This window comes from Pongo pygmaeus, chromosome 3 (genome assembly GCF_028885625.2).
Source record: "Pongo pygmaeus isolate AG05252 chromosome 3, NHGRI_mPonPyg2-v2.0_pri, whole genome shotgun sequence".
NCBI lineage: Eukaryota > Metazoa > Chordata > Mammalia > Primates > Hominidae > Pongo > Pongo pygmaeus.
This window is the reverse complement of record NC_072376.2, coordinates 61,186,081-61,208,113: the sequence shown is the minus strand read 5'-3', so window position 1 is coordinate 61,208,113 and position 22,033 is coordinate 61,186,081. Positions and strand designations below refer to the sequence as shown.

The 22,033-nt window shown below is 41.1% G+C and overlaps 1 protein-coding gene across 7 annotated transcripts in view; it reads left to right on the top strand.

Annotated features, from left to right (window-relative positions):
* CRACD (capping protein inhibiting regulator of actin dynamics) overlaps positions 1-22,033 on the top strand; it is a 284,595-nt gene that overhangs the window by 21,467 nt on the left and 241,095 nt on the right. Inside the window, exon 2 of one of the 7 annotated variants that reach the window (XM_063664538.1) lies at positions 8,468-8,565. The exons of 5 other annotated variants lie outside the window; for them this stretch is intronic. The gene's annotated coding sequence lies outside the window, so the exon portion shown is untranslated. Of the gene's footprint in view, positions 1-8,443; positions 8,566-22,033 lie in introns of those variants that run through there. One more of the 7 variants, XM_063664539.1, reaches the window with a different exon arrangement.

The window sequence follows — 22,033 nt, the reverse complement described above, 5'->3', positions numbered from 1 at the left end:
TGTCTGGCATGGCCTCTTTGACGTTTTGCCATCATTGACTACCTTGCCGTAAAAAGACCTTGTAAGCCTTTCAAAAAGTTGGATCCTCCTCATGTTATCTGAAATAAAATAGATGGCATGATAGCCCTATTTGTACTGACAACTTCTGAGAATCAAATAACTTACTTTTGGTAAGACTTTTATTCTCCTAAAGTTTTTGCCCTAGGATAAACTTAAGATAACACAGGAAGAGGGCAAATTGAGTCCTTGCAAGAAAGACACTGGTGACAGTGGAGTGTACCTGCAGTAACCAGTATCTTTTCAGATAGACACTTTTTTACTTCATGGGCAGAAAAGCATCAATTTCCTGTGGTGAAAGTAATGGATGATTATTCTTCTTGTTTTTCTTTTGGAGCTATCTGTCTAAAATTGTATTTACCTTGTCAATGGGAGATCTGGGGTGCATCCTCTGCCTTAATATGTTGTAATGTTAACAATTGCTGTTAGCACAGGTTGTATTTCTTTCTTGCTTTCTTTTTTTTTTTTTGGAGATGAGTCTCTGTTGCCCAGGCTGGAGTGCAGTGGTGCGATCTCAGCAGCTCACTGCAACTTTTGCTTCTCAGGTTCAAGCAATTCTCCTGCGTCAGCCTCCTGAGTAGCTGGTATTACAGATGTGTGCCACCACGTCCGGCTAATTTTTGGTATTTTTAGTAGAGTCAGGGTTTCAACATGTTGGCCAGGCTGGTCTCAAATTCCCAACCTCAGGTGATTCGCCCACCTCGGCCTCCCAAAGTACTGGGATTACAGGCTTCAGCCACTGCGCCCGGCCAATCTCTTTTATGCTTATAAAAGTTTCAGAATTGGGGCCGGGCGCGGTGGCTCACGCCTGTAATTCCAGCACTTTGGGAGGCCGAGGCGGGCGGATCACGAGGTCAGGAGATCGAGACCATCCTGGCTAACACAGTGAAACCCCGTCTCTACTAAAAAATAAAAAAATTTAGCCGGGCGTGGTGGCGGGTGCCTGTAGTCCCAGCTACGCGGGAGGCTGAGGCAGGAGAATGGCGTGAACCCGGGAGGCGGAGCTTGCAGTGAGCCGAGATCGCGCCACTGCACTCCAGCCGGGGCGACAGAGTGAGACTCCGTCTCAAAACAAAACAAAAAAAAAAAAGTTTCAGAATTGGGACATTTGGGCCCAGATAAAGTGTGAACTCTAGCTAATCTAGTATAAGAAACATAAATTATGCTTCTGTTTATCCTTATACTCTCATAAATTCTTTTTACATAAGGCTTTCTACCTTGCGTGCTATAAAGGTGTTCATTAAAACTGAGTGAATGAATAGATACCTACACTAGTGAAAGATGGTTTATGGCAATGCAGACTAATGATTCGCTTTGTCAGGATTGCTTCATATCTGGTAATGAAGAAGAATAGAGAAAAAAATTTGCTTTAATTCCATCATGTATCTTCTACTTTTCTCCTTTCAAAAACACAGTCTTATTGAGATACAATTCACACACCGTAAAATTCACCTCTACTCTGCACAATGCAGTGGTTTTTAGTATATTCACAGAGTTGTGCAGCCATCACTGCTATCTAATTCTAGACCATTTTCTTTCTTTCTTTTTTTAAGTATTCTTTAAGTTCTGGGATACATGTGCAGAACGTCCAGGTTTGTTACATAGGTATACATGTGCCATAGTGGTTTGCTGCACCCATCAACCCGTCATCTATATTAGGTATTTCTCCTAATGCTCTTCCTCCCCTTGTTTCCCCACCCCAGACAGACCCCCGTGTATAATGTTCCCCTCCCTGTACTCATATGTTCTCATTGTTCAATTCCCATTTATGAGTGAGAACATGCAGTGTTTGGTTTTCTGTTCTTGTGTTAGTATGCTGAGAATGATGGTTTCCATATTCATCCACGTCCCTACAAAGGACATGAACGCATTCTTTTTTATGGCTGCATAGTATGCCATGTTGTATATGTGCCACATTTTCTTTATCCAGTCTATCGTTGATGGGCATTTGGGTTGGTTCCAAGTCTTTGCTATTGTGAATAGTGCTGTAATAAACATATGTTTGCGTGTGTCTTTATAGTAGAATTATTTATAATTCTTTGGGTATATACCCAGCAATGGGATGGCTGGGTCAAATGGTATTTCTGGTTCTAGATCCTTGAGGAATCACCACACTGTCTTCCACAATGATTGAACTAGTTTACACTCCCACCAACAGTGTAAAAGCTTTCCTATTTCTCCACATCCTCTCCAGCATCTGTTGTTTTCCTGTCTTTTTAATGGTCACCATTCTAACTGGCGTGAAATAGTATCTCATTGTGGTTTTTGATTTGCATTTCTCTAATGACCAGTGATGATGAGTTTTTTGTCGTATGTTTGTTGGCTGCATAAATGTCTTCTTTTGAAAAGTGTCTATTCATATAATGGGTGAGCAACTTCTGTAATTATTATTGGTTAATAGCTATTTTCTAATCCTAAATTTTCATTGTGCAGATAAGGAAACGGAGAGTCCTTATTCATATCCTTTGCCCACTTTTTGATGGGGTTGTTTTTTTCTTGTAAATTTGTTTAAGTTCCTTGTAGATTCTGGGTATTAGCCTTTTGTCAGATGGATAGATTGCAAAAATTTTCTCCCATTCTGTAGGTTGCTTGTTCACTCTGATGATAGTTTCTTTTGCTGTACAGAAGCTCTTTAGTTTAATTAGATTACATTTGTCAATTTTGGCTTTTGTTGCCATTGCTTTTGGTATTTTAGTCATGAAGCCTTTGCCCATGCCTATGTCCTGAATGGTATTGCCCAGGTTTCCTTCTAGGGTTTTTATGGTTTTAGGTCTTGCGTTTAAGTCTTTAATCCATCTTGAGTTCATTTTTGCATAAGGTGTAAGGAGGGGTCCAGTTTCAGTTTTCTGCATATGGCTAGCCAGTTTTCCCAACACCTTTTATTAAATAGGGAATCCTTTCCCCATTTCTTGTTTTTGTCAGGTTTGTCAAAGATCAGATGGTTGTAGATGTGTGTTGTTATTTCTGAGGCCTCTGTTCTGTTCCATTGGTCTGTATATCTGTTTTGGTAAATACTGTAGTCTTGTAGTATAGTTTGAAGTCAGGTAGCATGATGCCTCCAGCTTTGTTCTTTTTTGCTTAGGATTGTCTTGGCTATACGAGCTCCTTTTTGGTTCCATATGAAATTTAAAGTAGTTTTTTCTAATTATGTGAAGAAAGTCAATGGTAGCTTGATGACAATAGCATTGAATCTGTAAATTACCATTTTCACGATATTGATTCTTCTATCCATGGCATGGAATGTTTTTCCATTTGTTTGTGTCCTCTCTTATTTCCTTGAGCAGTGATTTGTAGTTCTCCTTGAAGAGGTCCTTCATGTCCCTTGTAAGTTGTATTCCTAGGTATTTTATTCTCTTTGTAGCAGTTGTGAATGGGAGTTCACACATAATTTGGCTCTCTGTTTATCTATTATTGGTGTATAGGAATGCTTGTGATTTTTGCCCATTGATTTTGTATCCTGATACTTTGCTGAAGTTACTTATGAGCTTAAGGAGTTTTGGGGCTGAGACGATAGTGTTTTCTAAATATACAATCATGTCATCTGCAAACAGAGACAATTTGACTTCCTCCCTTCCTATTTGAATACCCGTTATTTCTTTCTCTTGCCTGATTGCCCTGGCCGGAACTTCAATACTATGTTGAATAGGAGTGGTGAGAGAGGGCGTCCTTGTCTTGTGCCGGTTTTCAAAGGGAATGGTTCCAGTTTTGAGCCATTCAGTATGATATTGGTTGTGGGTTTGTCATGAATAGCTCTTAGTATTTTGAGATACGTTCCATCAATACCTAGTTTATTGAGAATTTTTAGCATGAAGGGGTATTGAATTTTATCGAAGGCCTTTTCTGCATCAATGGAGATAATCATGTGGTTTTTGTGATTGGTTCTGTTTATGTAATGGATTACATTTATTGATTTGTGTATGTTAAACCTGCTTTGCATCCCAGGGATGAAGCCCACTTGATCGTGGTGGATAAGCTTTTTGATGTGCTGCTGGATTTGGTTTGCCAGTATTTTATTGAGGATTTTCGCATCGATGTTCATCAGGGATATTGGCCTGAAATTTTCTTTTTTTGTTGTGTCTCTGCTAGGTTTTGGTATCAGGATGATGCTGGCCTCATAAAATGAGTTAGGGAGGAGTCCCTCTTTTTCTGTTGTTTGGAATAGTTTTAGAAGGAATGTTACCAGCTCCTCTTTGTACCTCTGGTAGAATTCGGCTGTGAATCCGTCTGGACCTGGGCTTTTTTTTGGTTGGTAGGCTATTAATTACTGATGCAATTTCAAAACTTGTTATTGGTCTATTTAGGGATTCAACTTCTTCCTGGTTTAGACTTGGGAGGGTGTATGTGTATGATAAATTCCTGAATTTATCCATTTCTTTTAGATTTTCTAGTTTATTTGCATAGAGGTGTTTATAGTATTCTCTGATGGTAGTTTGTATTTCTGTGGGATCAGTGGTAATATCCCCTTCATCATTTTTTATTGTGAATTCTAGACATTTTCATCACCCTAAAAAGAAACCATTAGCAGTCACTCCTGGTTACTCCCTCCCCCAAGCCCCTAGCAACCAAGTCTCCTAGCAACCACTAGTCTGCTTCCTGTCTCTATGGAATTTGCCTATTCTGGACATTTTATATAAATGGAATTGTATAATATCTAAATATGAGGTCTTTTGTGTCCATGGGTTCCTTTCCCTTAGCGTGTTTTCAGGGGTCACCTACATTGTAGCATTTATTAGTGCTTCATTCCTTTTAATGGCTGAATAATATTCCGTCATATGGGTATACCCACTGTTGTTATCCATTCACATTTTGCTGGGTTTCTGTATGTTCATTGTGGCTGTGATCAGACTTACTATAACCCCAAAGAGAGATTTAAACTTCATGGGGAAGGGAGCTGATTAGGAAAAAAAAAGCCTAAAAAGCTTTCTTTGGCTGGGAGAATGTTTCCCTTCAAATTTGTATGTTGAAATCCTAACCCCAAGTACCTCAGAATGTGACTGTATTTGGAGATAGGGCTCTTAAAGAGATCATTAAAATAAAATGAGGTCATATGGGCAGACCCTAATCAATATAACTTGTTTCCTTATAAGAGGAAATTTGGACACAGACACACACAGAGGGAAAGACCACATGAAGGTAAAGGGAGCCACGCCTAGCAGAAAGGAACCCTGCCGGCACCTTGATCTCAGACTGTGGCCTCCAGAATTCAGAAAATCCATTTCTGTTTTTGAAGCTACCCATTCTGTGGCACTTTGTTATGGCAGCCCTTGTAAACGAATACAGGGGTGATATAGAAAAAAGGCTGAGGAGCACCGAATTAGAGTAACTACCTTATTTTTTTTACTTCAGCTCTACTTTCTGATTCTCTGAATTATTGAAGAATTGCAAAACTGGTTTTTAATGTTAAAGTCTTATGAATAAGTACCATTTGCAAAGGAATTTACCCTTCCACGTCACCATCCAATTTGAACCTCAGAATTGCTCTGTAAGGTGATTAGACAGGATTCCTATTCTATACCTGCCGCTGGGCCTTTATGGATATCATTCCCTCTGTCTGGAAAGACAGGTCCCTACCCCTGCGTGCCACCTTTTTTTCTTTGCTAAATTCTTTCAGGACTTAACTTCCTCCAGGAGGCTTCTCTGGCCCTCCAGTGTGCTTTCTTAGTGCCAGCCACACTGCACTGTGATTGCCTGTTTATTGTCTGTTTCCTCTGTCAGACTGGAAGCTTTGTGAGGGGGACCCTATCTTTCATCGCTGAATTTCTAGCATCCACCAGAGTGCAAAAATGTTTTGTTGATGGACAAATAATATCATATAGCTAATAACTTGAACATAGGTTTTTTTTAAACACCTAAATGCAGTCATTTCTCAACTCTACATGCCGCTTCTTAATTCCTCCGAATTACTTGTCCTAATGGACATGGTTTTATCTCTGAGTATAAGAGCATACTAGTGGGATCTGCACCCTGCACTGTGCTGTAGGCCCCTTCACATTTGAACAGTGTGATATTAGTCCATTCTCACGCTGCTAGAAATGTGTTACCCAAGACTGGGTAATTTATAAAGAAAAGAGGTTTAATTGACTCACAGTTCCGCAAGGCTGGAGAGGCCTCAGGAAACTTACAATCATGGCTGGAAGGCACCTCTTTACAGGGTGGCAGGAGAGAGAATTAATGCCAGCAGGGGAAGTGCCAGATGCTTATAAAACCATCAGATCTCATGAGAACTCACTATCACAAGAACAGCATGGGGGAAACCGATTCAGTTCCCTCCTATGGGTCCCTCCCATGACATGTGGGCATTATGGGGATTACAGTTCAAGATGAGATTTGGGTGGGGCACAGCCAAACCATATCATTATGTATACATGCACGTGTGTGTGTAATTGACACCTTGTCTTGTTACCAAAGGATTTAATGCTGCCTACCAAAAGCCTCATGTAAGTCCAAGTCTTCTGTAGTTTCCTAGTAACCTCTTATGGGAGACTGTGATGCAAACAAATTTCTTCTTCCTTCTAGCAGTTGGTGGAAATGGGTAATAGATAATATTTTGATATAGCATGAACTTAAAGCTGAATCCAGATTTTATGTTCACCATGATCATAATTGTTTCATTCCTTCTTTGCATGTAGACTTAGCAGCTCATATGTCAGGCCCTGGGGATATAAAGGTGAATAAAGAAAGGTTTTTACTCTAATGGAGTGTACAATTTGTCAGAGAATAGTCATGAGCACAGATAAATTCTACCACAGCAGGGTTACTGCTGCAGTAGAGTTATGAACAGACTGCTGTGAGACCTTAAGAGCTCAGCAACTGGTTTGCCTGCAGGTATTTGAGGAAGGCATCATATTTGAGCTGGGTTTTGAAAGGAGTGCAGGAATTTGCCTGATGAAAAATGGGAAAGGAGTACATAAAGGCACCAAATTATGAAAAGATCTTGTCTCACAATGAATATGTATGTGATAAAAGACTGAAAAGGAATATCCCTAAATCAGTAGTTGATGTTTTAAAAAATAATTATATATTTTTAATTGACAGATAATAATTGTACTTATTCATGTGGTACATTGGTGTTTTACGGTTGTAGAACTGTAAATACCTTTTTTTCTTTTTAAGAATTTCCTTTAATGTTGTTGTTTTATTGGTTTCATAACTCAGTAACATGAAACCTGAGCCTGTGACTATTGAATCAGGAAATTAAAGTGAGTTTATTTTTATTGCTAATGTTTGTACTGAATTTAACATATAGATTAAAACATGAGTATTGACTGATTTACTAAATTGTTACTAGGTTTTTAGGAAAAAGTACAGAACAGGATACCATTTGGTCCCTTTTTTCCTTTCTTTTTGAGACAGAGTCTCACTCTGTCACCCAGGCTAGAGTACAGTGGTGTGATCATAGCTCACTACAGCCTCAATCTCTTAGGCCCAAGCAATCCTCCTGCCTCAGCCTCCTGAATAGATGGCACTACAGGCATGCGCCACCATGCCTGGCTAATCTTTTTAAATTTTTTATTTTTAGTAGAGATAGGGTCTCACTCTGTTGCCCAGGCTGGTCTTGAACTCCTGAGCTCAAGCAATCCTCCCGCCTTGGTCTCCCAAAGTGCTAGAAGTACAGGTGTGAGCCACTGCACCTGGCACCTTTATTCATAAACAGACTCCAAGTTTCACTTTTCCCTTGAGTCTCCATTGACCAGTTCCCATCTGGGAGATCAGGATATGCCAGGTGGGGGTTACCCTTGGCTGAAATATATGGATAAAGGGTGTCTCTTAGCCTGGTTGAGCAGAGAGAGTTCACCCTGGAGGCAATTAGTGGAGTGTATTCAACCAAGAAGGCTACACAAAAGGGTGGCTGGGAGCGATCTGGGAGAGACTAGATTATCTATCAGACCAAAGTTATAATGGAGTCATCCACAAATGGAGCTCTCAGAGGGCACTGCAGGTCCAGAGAACGGAGCAAGAAGTGCTGAGCAAGGGATGTTCAGGAAACGAAGTCTGCAGACACTTGGCTGGTGGTGGAAGGTGCCTTTTATGTGGAGTCCAGCGTTTCCTGCCAGGGAAGAGGAGGCCATTTAAAGGCACCGTGCTGTCCCAGACACCAGGCTCTGGAGGTTTTCCCAAAACAACTTTAGAATGAGGTCAAATAGGCTTTTCATTTCACTGTGTATACCAAAGGTTATGACTGACTCTAAAGGTATATATGTAAAGATGTCTCCTTTCTGATTTTATTTCTGGAAGGAAGATTTCAAAAAAATTTTAATTGCTTCATATTTGAATCATCATTCTGTATTTTTTTCCCTCCAGGGGATGTTTATTTTATCAGAGTCAAAACCAAACTTATTTCTAACATCATCCTAGTAATTTTTTCTTCTTTTCTTTGTTTTTTGAGATGGAGTTTTGTTCTGTCATGCAGGCTGAAGTGCAGTGGCATGATCTTGGCTCACTGTAACCTCTGCCTCCTGGGTTCAAATCATTCTCGTGCCTCAGCTTCCTGAGTAGCTGGGACTACAGGTATGTGCCATCTTGCCCGTCTAATTTTTGTGTTTTAGTAGAGATGGGGTTTCACCATGTTGGCCAAGCTGGTCTTGAACTTCTGACCTCAAATGATCCACCCAGCCATCCTCAGCCTCCCAAAGTGCCAAAGTGCAGGCATGAGCCACTGTGCCTGGCGTAGTCATTTTTTCTTTTAATCTTCTTTTTTGTTTTTAAAATTGTAAAAAACTTCAAGAAAACCGTGCAGTAGCAGATCTGTCTTTTTTCCAACAATAGAAGGCAAGTGTAGGTTTAACATTGGGCCAGTTTAATCATTTGAATGATCAGAACATGAGCATTAGAAGAATGGCTTGAGGGGGGATATATGTGACAGGATAAGGAAGATTGCAACATAGAAATACTGCTTTCTAATGGCTTACAATTTGTGTTATTAGCTGAGCATTTCATATTTTAGAATACCTTTCAGAACAATGTTAAAAGAAATGGCGGTGGCATGTGTGGTGGCTCATGCCCATAATCCCAACTACTTGGGAGTCTGAAGTGGAAGGATCACTTGAGGCCAGGAGTTCAAGTCCAGCCTGGGTAACATAGTGAGAGCCTGTCTCTAAAAGTAAATAAATGAAAATAAATAAATAATTTTTTTTAAAAAAACTGAACTGTATGGGGTTATCTCAAAATAGTAGTGTTTGCTTACCTCTGGAAAGATGATCATGTGTTCTGGCCCATAAAACGGTATTTTTTTTCCAGAGATGATTTAAACAATTCTAAATTTGATGTCCATAAACCATTTTACATTCTTTATAGGCAACCAAGTACACACGATCAGATATTAAATTGCACCAGATTTGTACTTGTTTTAAGGGTGTTTTATGACGCAAGTCCAAAGATCAGATGTCACGTCTGCCAGGAAGTGCTACATAATTTTTACTTTTTCTGCAGTGCTGTTACAGCACACGTGCATGCTACTGCATGGGCAATGAAGACTTCTTTTTTTGTTTATCAGATAGGCTCAGATTATAAACTGAAGAGTGGCTCCCACTTTTATGGAACCTACTTTGAATTTGAGTATTGTATGTGCTGTGGTAAATGGTGATAGCTTGCCAACTCATTAGGAAGGTCAGCTTTCTAGAAGATAGAATTACAAAATAAAGGCCCCTCTCCCTTCAGCAGATTGTTTCAATGGCAAAGCAAGGTGACGAGACCTAAAATATTCATTACTTCTAAAGACACCTACCCTTTAGTGACCAGCAACCAGGACACCAGACCGTTATTAACAAAGGCAACTGATACGTTTAGAGAAGCAATGCCTTTCTCCCTAAAAACAAAATTCTAAATGGTTTCTCAAGCTACATCAGATCTATCCACTCACTTTCTCTTTTACTCTGGTTGTACCTTAGATTAAATGAAATACCTGCATAACTGTTTTTTGTTTATTTATTACTAAATTTTTTTGTAGAGATGGAGGTCTCACTATGTTGCTCAGGCTGGTCTTGAACTCCTGGCCTCAAGCAGTCCTCCTACCTTGGCTACCCAAGGTTTTGGGATTATAGGCATGAGCCCCTGCTCCTGGCCCTGTCTTTTGTTCAAATTACTTCATATCAACAACAATTTGCACGTAGTACTACTTTGCCTAGGACCCACCTGGATGTTCTGTGGAGAATGTATCATGAATAGTTTTATTTTTAACCATCTGGGCAGCTGTACCATATGACACCCAGAAATACAAGGATCTCATTGAGGTAGAGCACTCAGGTAAATGGGCTAATTAATTTTCTGATAAAAGCATTTTTGTGTGTGTGTTGTCTGCCCTTATTCATTCAACTCTAGGAGGTACGTATTTAATATTTGTGGTTGGTGGTGATGTCATGAAATGTTAAATAATATTTAAAGCAGCTATGAGCTATGTAAGAGATGTTGCAAGACATTAAAAGTAAAATTAATGCTGCACATTTGTAAGGGAAAATTATCATTGTAGGATACATTGGTAAGGGAAGACTGTGGGATTTTCATTCATCCATTCATATATCAAATGTTTATTGAGAACTTATTAAGTTCCTGGAACCTCTCTGGTTATTGGGCATGGGGTAGTGCATAAGATAGGCCAAGTTGGCTGGGCGTGGTGGTTCATGCCTGTAATCTCAGCACTTTGGGAGGCTGAGGTGGGTAGATCGCTTGAGGTCAGGAGTTCAAGACCAGCCTGGCCAACATGGCGAAACCCCATCTCTACTAAAAATACAAAAATTAGCCAGATGTAGTGGTGCACACCTGTAATCCTAGCTACTTGGGAGGCTGAGGCAGGAGAATTGCTTGGACCTGGGAGGCGAAGTTGCAGTGAGCTGAGATTGTGCCATCGTATTCTAGCCTGAGTGACAGAGCCAGACTCCGTCTCAAAAAAAAGGCTGGGTTTCTGCTTTCAACGTGCTTACATTCTTTTGGGAGAACAAGGCAATAAACAAAAAGTTTATTTCACCAGAAATATTTGATAGTGGCTCTGCAGAACCTTAGTATAGGGTGGTATGATAGAGTTGCCTCTAGAGACTACTTTAGATTGTAAGTCAAGGTAGGCTGCTGTGAAGAGGTGATATTTAAGTAGAGGTCTGAATGATAATAAGGAACCAACCATGCAGCGATCTGGGCATTCCAGACAGAGGGGTGGACCATGCCCAGGGCCAAAAGCAGGAAGGAGCTTGACATGTTTGTGGAACAAAAAGATGAGATCCAAAAGATGAGTGAGGACCAGATTGTATAGGAGTTTGGATTAGGTGCTAATTGCAGTGGTAAGCCACGGGAGGCCTTTAAGCAAACGAGGGCCATAAGTTTATGTTTTCAAATTTCATTCTGGCCACTGTGGAAGGAAGGCAAGAGCAGAAGCAGTGATACTAAGGTGACTGCAGAAGAGATTCTGGTGCCTTTTATGAGGGGGATGGTAGGGTAGATGGAGTGAAGTAGATAGATTTGGGTATGTTTTGGGTTGATAGCCTATAGGCCTGCCAGTGGATTTGAAATGGATGTAAGGAAACAGAACTCAAAGATGACTTCTAGGTTTCTGGCTCAAGCAGCTGGGTAAATGATGGTGAACTTTGAAGAAAGGATGGGATTTAGAGAAAAGGAGCCAAGAATTTCAGTTATAGACCTGGGACTAGATGTGGCTTATGGAGAAAGTGTTTAAGATTTGGCAAAAACAAAAAGCTTTTACTCAGTGCCCCCAAGAACAGAGGACATCAAATTCTGTTTAGTAAATTTTTAGAAAAAGTATTATAAATGTATAGTTGTTTCCATAAGAAGGGCCCATCAGGAGAAAAAGTGCAGCAGAAAGGTTGGGGAATTGAAGGAGGAGAAAATAGAAACAGGATAAATAAGCAAGTCAGAGAAAGATACACAGATAAAGAGCTAAAAAGAGGAAATACAGACAAAAGAGACAGATGTGCAGACTTAGAGAAGGGGCAAGCACGCTCACACAGACTCTCACTCTCCTCCATTCTCACCTGGAGCCAGAGAGGCACTAGAGGCAGTTGTGAGATCAAAACTTTTTTCTTTATTGTAATTAACTATGGAGTGATAACAAGACATAGACCAAAAGCAAATAGGACCAAATCTTTATCTGAAACAGGAAAGTTGTCTTTATTCTGTTGGTTGTTATTAGAGTGGATCTTCTGTCCTGAAATATTTCCAGGAAGAAAATGGTTTTTACAATTTATTAGCTAAGCAGCAAGTTGAATAATGGCCAGAAAAATATATTAGTGACTGTGCACAATTACTCACTTTTGTAAAGATAAAAGGCTGTCAAAAGTGGTTATTTCTCCCAAATGAAAACAGTGAGAAATTAACCGTCAATTAACGGGTTAAACTGAACTTTGGGAATAAACCCAGAAACAAATGCACAATTCATCCATCCATCCATCCCATACCATACCACACAATACCCTACTCTACTCTACTCTACCCTACCCTACCCTACCCTACCCTACCCTACCCTACCCTACCCTACCCTAAACTTACCTAAATTTCTTGATGTCATAAATAGGCTCTATTTAGAGTAGAAAAACACTTCACATTTTTTTATTTGTTAGATTTTTGTAAATAATATCTATAGCTACCCTAGACTAATTGTTAATTTTCTTAAAATTGGTTATTGGTTAAAAATATGTTTCCTAGGCTAGGTATGGTGGCTCATACCTATAATCCCAACACTTTGGGAGGGTTGAGGCAGGTAGATCACTTGAGCCCAGGAGTTTGAGACCAACCTGGGCAACATAGTGAAACCCCATCTCTACAAAAAAACAGAAAAAATTAGCTGGGCGTGGTGGTGCACATCTGTAGTCCCAGCTACTCTGAAGGCTGAGGCAGAAGGATCACCTGAGGCCAGGAGGTCTAGGCTGTGGTGAGCTGTGATTGTGCCACTGCACTCCAGCCTGGGCGACAGAGTGAGACCTTATCTCAAAAAATATATGTATGTATTTACTAGAAATCCACAAGAACCTACAGATGAATTGATTCAACAGTGGGGTATGAGGAGCAAGGTTTTAGATTAGTGCATTATTAGAATACCAAGAAACATGGCAGGTGTACTATAAGACACAACATTATTGGGACCTCTACTGTGCATCACCCGAAAAGACCAGTGAAACTCTAACAAATAACAAAAATAATACTACATAGTTTAAAAGCTATGGAACAACCTTGGACTGAAAAGTCATGAACTACATTTGGCTGAGGGTTTTTCTTATTATTTCACTCTTTCCTTTTTCCTTTTCTTCTTCCCTCTTGCCTTCTCTTCATTTTCTAAAAAAATTCTTATATGGATTTTCCTTAAGAGGATGTAGAAGGAACAGTCAATAAAGACATTGAACCTGGATTCTGTTATTTAAGATTATGTCTTAGTAGTTCTGTGAAAAAAACTAAACTAGTTTCTAAAACCTATTTTAATATAACATTCTAAAATAATATTTTATATGAAATTTGTATTTATCTTCTTATTTTGACTTCTTGCCTTTTAGGATATTAATGATGTTGTTAATAACATTGTTACAGTTGGGGTCAGCGCCAGCCAGCTCCAAGACAGAACAAGGCTATGGGCACTGAGATACGTCTGATGAGATGATGGGGAATGTGTTATGATTTATAAAGACAGATAAATTATCACTGCCCTTTCCTAGTAAATGATATTCAATATCTGCCACAAGAGGAGTTTTTTTTTTTTTTTAATGAATGATCATTCAAAGTAGAGAGCTAACATGGAGAATAATCTGGTTAGTATGGGAAGTTCTGTGCTGGGGTTATTACCATTTGGATTTTCCTTGGAAGTTTCGAGGTGAGTTTTGATTAGGACATATAACTTCATCAAAGGTTAGGTGATTGGATTGCATATAAAGCTGCTTTAAGTATTAAAATAGAGACATTTTGACTTGGATTACCAGTTAAACCATTTTGGGCATAGTCTTAACTGTATGTGGTGTGATTGAGATGTCTGTGGGTTGCCACCTAACTCCACAGTTTGCTTTTATGTGTGTGATTGTGAGTGGGAAGGGTGGAGTATGGGCGCTTGGCATGAACAGATCATACTTCCTGACATCTCTTCTCCACAAGCATTCTTTTTCAGGTGACAGAGACTAGAACAGATTTCGGGAGACACTTTAAGAGTGAAAGGTGAGAGGAGGAACGGACAGTGGAGAGGTGTGTGCTGCACATGACTAAATATTTCCTTCCCGTTTGACATTACTCTCCCGGGTGTCCTTAAAAAAATATTAGTAGAATCTTTATTTTAAAGTTTATTTATGTGGGTCTTAAGGAAGACGTAAAGGCTCCCTTTATTTTTTTTTTACCTTTAAGTGGAAATTATTTCACATCTATGTTTGATGTGGTGGTGGGTAAAGCACCTTGCACTTAGAGCCAAGAGAAACGGATTCTTGTCTGAGCTCTGCTGCTGAATAGCTGTGTAGGCTCAAAAACGTCTCTGCCTTACTGGGCAGCAGAGTCTTCATCTGTCTTAGAGGTTGGCAAAGTTTTCCTGTAATGGGCCAGATAGCAAATTAATTTAGATTTCCCAGGTTACGTACAGTCTCTGTTGAGTATTTTACTTTGGTTTTGTTTATTTGCTATAATCCTTTAAAAATGTAAAAACCATTCTTAGCTCCTTGGCCACACAAAAGCAGGTCACGGGCTGCATCTGTCCTCTTGCCTTCATTGGCTGACCCCTGTTCTGTGTGAAAGAAAAGGAGGGGAAGAAATGTAAAAAGAAGGAGCTTGAACTGACAATTTTTAGATATAGGACTCTGATATGTTCTGAGGAGCGCCAGGCTAAAGAATAGATTCTGGAAGCAAAAGTTATTTATTTATCTTTTTCCCTTAGATTTTTAATATTATGTATTTATTCATGGTATAGTTTCTCTTTTGTAATTTCCTCAGTTTAAATTAGATTTCACTCCTATTTCCTATTCTTCAATTCTCCCTGCATATTACTGTTTACCATTCGTAGCACTCCCCAGATTTCTTATTGCATACTCATTCCTAGAGAAGCAAACAGATGAGAGGAATGGCTTTCTTTGCAGATGGAGACGTGACCTTTCACTTACAAAAAGGGAAGCAGCCATTTGATTGCCCCTGGAGACCTAAGCAGGGTTGTGAGTGCTAAGCAGGCAGAGCCCAGCAACTCTGAATCCTGGGAGGGACCAGGAATGGCAGGGGGTCGGGGAGTGCATGCTAATAAAGACCTGCATCCTTCCTTTCTGTTAGTGTTTGTTTGTTTGTTGAGACAGGGTCTCACTGTGTAACCCAGGCTGGGGTATAGTGTTGCAATCATGGCTCATTACAGCCTTGACCTCCTGGCCTCAAGCAATCCTCCTACCTCAGGCTCCTAAAAGTGTTGGGATTACAGGTGGTGAGCCACTGAGCCCAGCCCTTTCTGATAGTGTTGAATCCTGTTACTCACACTGAACCAACAGTCTGAAGTTCTATCTGAAGTGTCCCCTTAGCTCATGTTGGAATGTGCTGACATTTTTGTTCCTGGGGGACCCCGGACACCTCCTTCACTTTCCCTTCATCTCTTCCCTCATCTAATCCTTGCAAATCCAGTGCCCCATTCTATTTGGATCCTCTTCCCTACCCTTCCTATCTGATTTCCATGGCAGTCAGGAAGTGACCAGCTGCATCACTTTCCCGGCACCGCCCAGTGAGTTTCCTTTCATCGTTTCTCCACTAAGGCTGTTGGCTGGTGCAGTTGGTGAATCAGCCTGGCCCCCATCAATGCCACGTGGTCGTATGGCTGACTTTGGGGCTTTGATCCTAGAACCACTTTGAACATGTTTCCTCTATTCTCAGGCAGGCATGTCTGAGAAAGAAACCATCACCACTCCCCTCTTTCACCTTCCATTCACTTCTCTACCACAGTTACTGGGTACCAACCCTGCCATGCCACACAAATGCTCTCTCTCTCTCTTCTTCCTTTTTGAAGAAGTACTAGTGATTTTGTCTTTTTTTTTTTGAAACGGAGTCTCCGTCTGTCACCCAGGCTGGAGTGTGGTGGTGCGATCTCGGCTCACTGCAACCTCCGCCTCCCAGGTTCAAGCAACTCTCCCTGCCTCAGCCTCTGGAGTAGCTGGGATTACAGGCGTCTGTCACTATGCCTAGCTAATTTTTGTATTTTTAGTAGAGATGGGGTTTCACCATGTTGGCCAGGCTGATCTTGGACTCCTGACCTCAGGCGATCCGCCCACCTGGGCCTCTCAAAGTGCTGGGATTACAGGCATGAGCCACTGCGCCCGGCCCTAAAGGAGTACTAGTGATTTTGGCATTGAGAAATGGGACGGATGCATTTTCAGTCCTTTCCTGACTCAATGACTTTGTTGCAGAGACACTGTTGGCCATTGACATGTGGAAATGTTTCATCCCCAGATTTCTTGGATCTTCCTCTTGCTTCTCTCTGCTCCTTCTTGTGGAGTCTCCTCCCTGGGCTGGTTCACCCCTTTAATGTTGCAGTTTACCTGATTCTTTCTGAAACCTTCTTCTTCCATATGCCTTCTTTAGCTGGTTTCATTCATTCCTGTGGGTCTGTCACCTCTGTGCTTCTTGCTGCCAAATGTGCATCACCATCCCATCCGAATATTTTCTCCTACACATCACACTCTTTTATCCAGATGCCTACTGGACATAACTGGTTCAATGCCCACAGACATCACAAAATTCAGTGTATATAAAACTGACCTCAGTCCCTTCTCCCTAAAACCTGAAGCTCCTCTTTCGTTCCTTACTTATTTCGGTTACCCAAGTCACTGAAGCCATAAACATGAACATCTTCCTAAGGAGTGTGTCATCACTCTTTCTTCTCCTCCTGTATCCTTCCTTCACCTGTCTGCTACCATGTTGCTAATTCAGGCCCTCATTAACGCTCTCCACTATCTCTTTCTCTTTTGTTTCCCCTTAAACCCATCTCTCCTTCTGTTGCCATGTCTAAAATTTAAACGCATTATCATTTCACACTCTTGAAAATTCTTTCAAGAATTTCCTAACACTTACAGAATAAAGCCCCAAATCTCCAGTGTGACTAATGACTCTATGATCAGGCTCCTCCATCTCTCTAGATTGGTTTTTTTTTTGTTTGTTTTTCTTTTCAGCTTTTATTTTAGGTTCAAGGTGCAGGTTTGTCACATGGGTAAATTACATGTCATGGGGTTTGGTGTACAGATAATTTTGTCACCCTAGTAAATAGCATAATACCTGATAGGTAGTTTTTCAGTCTTTACTGGGGCCACCCTCAAGTAGGCCCTGGTGTCTATTGTTCCCAGCTTATTTATTTATTTATTTTTGAGACAGAGTCTTATTCTGTCTCCAAGCCTGGAGTGCAATGACGTGATCTTGGCTCCAGCAATCTCTGCCTCCCGAGTTCAAGCAATTCTCCTGCCTCAGCCTCTCAAGTAGGGAGGCTGGGACTGCAGGTGTGCACCATGATGCCCGGCATTATAAATTTAAGAAATACTTACTTTTACCAAAATTATCTGGTTTCTGAGGCAGTAGGAAGAATAATGGATTTAGTATTAAAGACCTCAGTTGAAGTTGAAGTATTCTTTTAGCCATTTCTAGCTAAACTGATTTGTGCCAAGTTACTTACTGCCTCTAAGGCTCTCATCTTTAAAATGGGAACACTACTACTAATAATTGAATAATTGAACAAATTATATACTGTACTTTTTTTTTTTTTTTTTTTTTTGACGGAATCTTGCTCTGTTGCCCAGGCTGGAGTGCAGGAGTGCAGCGGCGTGAACTTGGCTCACGACAACCTCTGCCTCCCGGGTTCAAGCAATTTTCCTTCCTCAGCCTCCTGAGTACCTGGGATTACAGGTACCCGCCAGCATGCCTGGGTAATTTTTGTATTTTTGGTAGAGACAGGTTTCGCAATGTTGGCCAGGCTGGTCTTGAACTCCTGACCTCAGGTGATCCACCTGCCTTGGCCTCCCAAAGTGCTCGGATTACAGGCGTGAGCCACCATGCCCAGCCTAGTTTTCCTATAGTATTGTACCTCAACTTTTTCACTAACGAATTAGAGATATTTTACTTTGGGTTTGAGTGAATGAATTAATATTTAATGTCACCAGTAAAGTGCAGCATTTAGAATGTCCCCTAAAAGTCTGGGACCACAAATTTACGTGCCCTGTGAAGATCCTACCTTAACCGGAATTTGAATTTCCTGTGCCAGCTAAATTGGGTCACTTTCTTAGTGAAAGCTTGTGTTGCTGCAGTCCCAGGGCATCTTGCCCTTTGTTAGGCTGTAAACACGATGCTGTCCTCTTCCCTCCTACTTCTTTGCTGCTTTTGTTACTTGAGGGTTCACTTTGCAGATTTGTTTTTCTGAGCCCTATCACTTTTCTTGATAGAGTGTCTACTGTTAAGTTGCCGCCTATGGCATTGCTTCCTGTGGGGAACCTAGCTAGTGTGTGTGCAGGGACTATTTAGACAAAGTAGTTTGGGTTAAGGTATTATAGGATTTTTTTTTTTTTTTTTGAGACGGAGTTTCAGTCTTGTTGCCCAGGCTGGAGTGCAATGGCACGACCTCAGCTCACCGCAACCTCCGCCTCCCGGGTTCAAGCTATTCTCCTGCCTCAGCCTCCTGAGTAGCTGGGATTACAGGCATGCGCCACCACACACAGCCAATTTTGTATTTTTTAGTAGAGACGGGGCTTCTCCAGTTGGTCAGGCTGGTCTTGAGCTCCCAACCTCAGGTGAGCCACCCGCCTTCGCCTCCCAAAGTGCTGTGATTACAGGCATGAGCCACTGTGCCCGGCTATAGGATTTTATGGTCTATTACACTAGGTTCCCGACTGAATTGTTCCAGGTGCTTACCTGGAACCTGGGAGAAGGTTTTATCAACCATTAAGAGTTTTAATCCATCATTAGTCTGTATAAAAAGTTCTTAATGAGGAGTATTACATTGTATAGCTTCACCTTAAAATTTCATTTTAAAATAGTTTCATTTGCTTAACCAAAATATTCTGAGGGGCATCTAGGGGCCAAAAACTACTCCTCATGAGGGGATAACAGTGGAGACCAACAGAAATACATATTCTGCCTTCCTTAATCAGATGCCTTAATATGAAGGGTAAACTTTATTTTCCTTTTTTTTTTTTTTTTTTTGTAAACTGGCAGGATCAACTAGTTAAGAAAGGTAAACTTTACACAGGTAGTTAGTTTCACATGTGATGAAGATAATGAACGTGAAGTACAGTGTTTAAGGGGAGCTGTAAAGGACTGCATTGGGGTCATCTGCCTGGCACCCCTTTCCTAGGAATCACCTCTCATACACAGGCGTTCCTGTGGTTATTGTTAGTGCAGCTTGACCCGAGGCTGGGTCTGAGGATGAGCACCTGCCAAGCTGGGCCAGGGATTTTTTTGAGACAAGATCTCGTTCTGTCACCCAGGCTGGAGTGCAGTGGCACTATCTTGGCTCACTGCAGCCTTGACCTCCCAGGCTCAAGCAATTCTGCCTCAGCCTCCCGAGTAGCTGGGACTACAGGCGCGTACCACCACACCCAGGTAATTTTTGTATTTTTTGTAGAGACGAGGTTTTGCCGTGTTGCCTAGGCTGGTCTTAAACTCCTGAGCTCAAGTGATCTGCCCACCTTGGTCTCCCGAAGTGCTGGGGTTATATGCGTAAGCCACTGCACCCAGCCAGGGCCAGGGATTTTTGAAATGGGTCAGAGGCTAGAAGACCAAGGAATTCCTGGGTGTCTAAACAGCAGTGTGAAAGTGTTGGTCCTTTTAGGGGCCATAGTTCTAATCATAAGTCCTGAAGGAGTGGAGGAAGCCACAGTTAGGGGATGGGAGGACGTGACTCTGTTACACAGAGGTTTGGATCGTGGAGATGGAGTGAAAGTTCTGGCAGCGTTTGGGTTTTTGGTTAGACTTCTTTCTGAGATCCAACTGGGTTCCTCAGAATCTGTACAATACATTTCCCTTATTTATTTAAGCTAGTTTGGGTTGAATTTCTGTTGCTTCACACAATAGTATTTTTTTGTTTTCTTTCTTTTTTATTTATTTATTTTTTTTGAGATGGGGTCTATCTCTGTTGCCCAGGGTGGGGCACAGTAGTGCAATCCGGGCTCACTGCAGCCTTGAACTCCTGGGCTCAAGCAATCTTTGTTTCCCAGCCTCCTCAGGACTATAGGCATGTGTCACCATGCCAAGCTAATTTTTTATTTTTAGTAGAGACGAGCTCTCACTGTCTTTTCCAGGCTGGTCTCAATGTCCTGAGCTTAAGTGATCCTCCCATTTCAGATGCCCAGAGTGCTGTGTCCTGGGATTTCAGACCTAAGCCACTGTGACTGGCCAGAGTAGTTCTTTTTTTTTTTTTTAAACACAGGCATATATAACAGCGGGACCTTACCTAAATTAAGGAATCAGGGAACACCACTTGCAAAATATTTTTACAGCAGTGCTGTAATTGTTGGTTGGATTCCCAGGATAGCCCATAAATGATCATTTAATCCATAGTGTAGCTGGAATTTCTCTTTAGAATCAACTCATTTGTTCATATTGAAAGCCTGCTGTGTTTCAGGGGCTGTGGGAAAGTGAAAGTGATGATCATGCACTGGCATTTGAGGAGGTTTTGCTTTACTAAACCACTTGCTGCCATTGTCATGTGCTCTGTTATTTCCTCCTAGGTTTTGTTACATTATGGGTTAAGTAGACTTTGGTGGGCGAGTCTGGGAAACGAATTTCCATGTGACATTGTTCTATGGAAAATGCATTTCCTAGTTTGTGGGGGAGGAAATTTATACCCTTTTTGCTATAGCAATTCATTAATGCAACCAATATTTATTGAATACCTTCTGTGTGTCAAACACTGTTGGAAAGAGAGTAATGAAAGATACAGAAAAGAATCTGCTGTCATGGAGCTTAAATTTTAAACTTTGAGAGGCTGACACGGAAGAATAGCTTGAGGACAGGTGTTTGAGACCAGCCAAGGCAACATAGTAAGACCTTGTCTCTATAAAAAGAAAGAAAAAAGTTTAGTGGGCCACAGAGTTGGGGAACATTGTCAATGAACAGTGAACAAATAAATGAACAAAATAATTTAGTGATAAGTGTCAAGAGGAAAATAGAAGAGGACCTGTGGAGGAGGGTGACAGCTTGGGGTGATGAGTGACTTTGTGCCAGGGAAGGCATCACTGAGGAGGAAGCTTTTCAGCTGACATGCACTTGACTTAAGGAAAGAAAGTGCATGGTGCTTCCAGGAATGTGCTTCTCTTTTCTACCAGCTCTGAGGCAGAGGATATCTATCCATCTTGGGCCCCGAGGAATAGTCCTTTTGCTTATGGGAGTTGGTGTGATAGAGACCTGTGCTGTCCCAGTACCAGTGGCTGTTAGCCAGAAGTGCCTATTGAGCACTAAATGTGGCTAGTCCAAATTGAAGCATTCTGTAAGTATAAATTTCAAAGATTCAGTATGAGAAAAAGAATGGCAAACTTTTATATTGATTGCACAATGAATTGATAGTATTTTGGGTACATTGGTTATATAAAGTATATTATCAAAATACATTTCACTGGCTTAATTTATTTTGTTTATTTTTTAATTTTTAAATTTTTTTTGAGACAAGGTCTCACTCTGTCGCCCAGGCTGGAGTGCAGTGTGTGATCATACGTCGTTGTAGCCTTAAACTCTTGGGCTCAAGTGATCCTCCCACTTTAGTCTTCCCAGTAGCTGAGACTGCAGGATGGCACCACCACACCCAGCTAATTTTTAAATTTTATTTTATGTAGAGTCAGAGTCTTGTTATGTTTCCTAGGCTCGTCTCGAACTCCTGCCTCAAGTAATCCTCCTGCCTTAGAGCAGGAGAGCAAAGTGTTGGGGTTATAGGCATGAGCCACTACGCTTGGCCTCTTTTTAACTTTTTTAATGTGACTACTAGAAAATTTAAAATTACGTATGTTGCTCATACTGTGTTTCTGTTGGACATCACTAAATATACAGATCAATTAGTGCAGGTGCTTTGGAA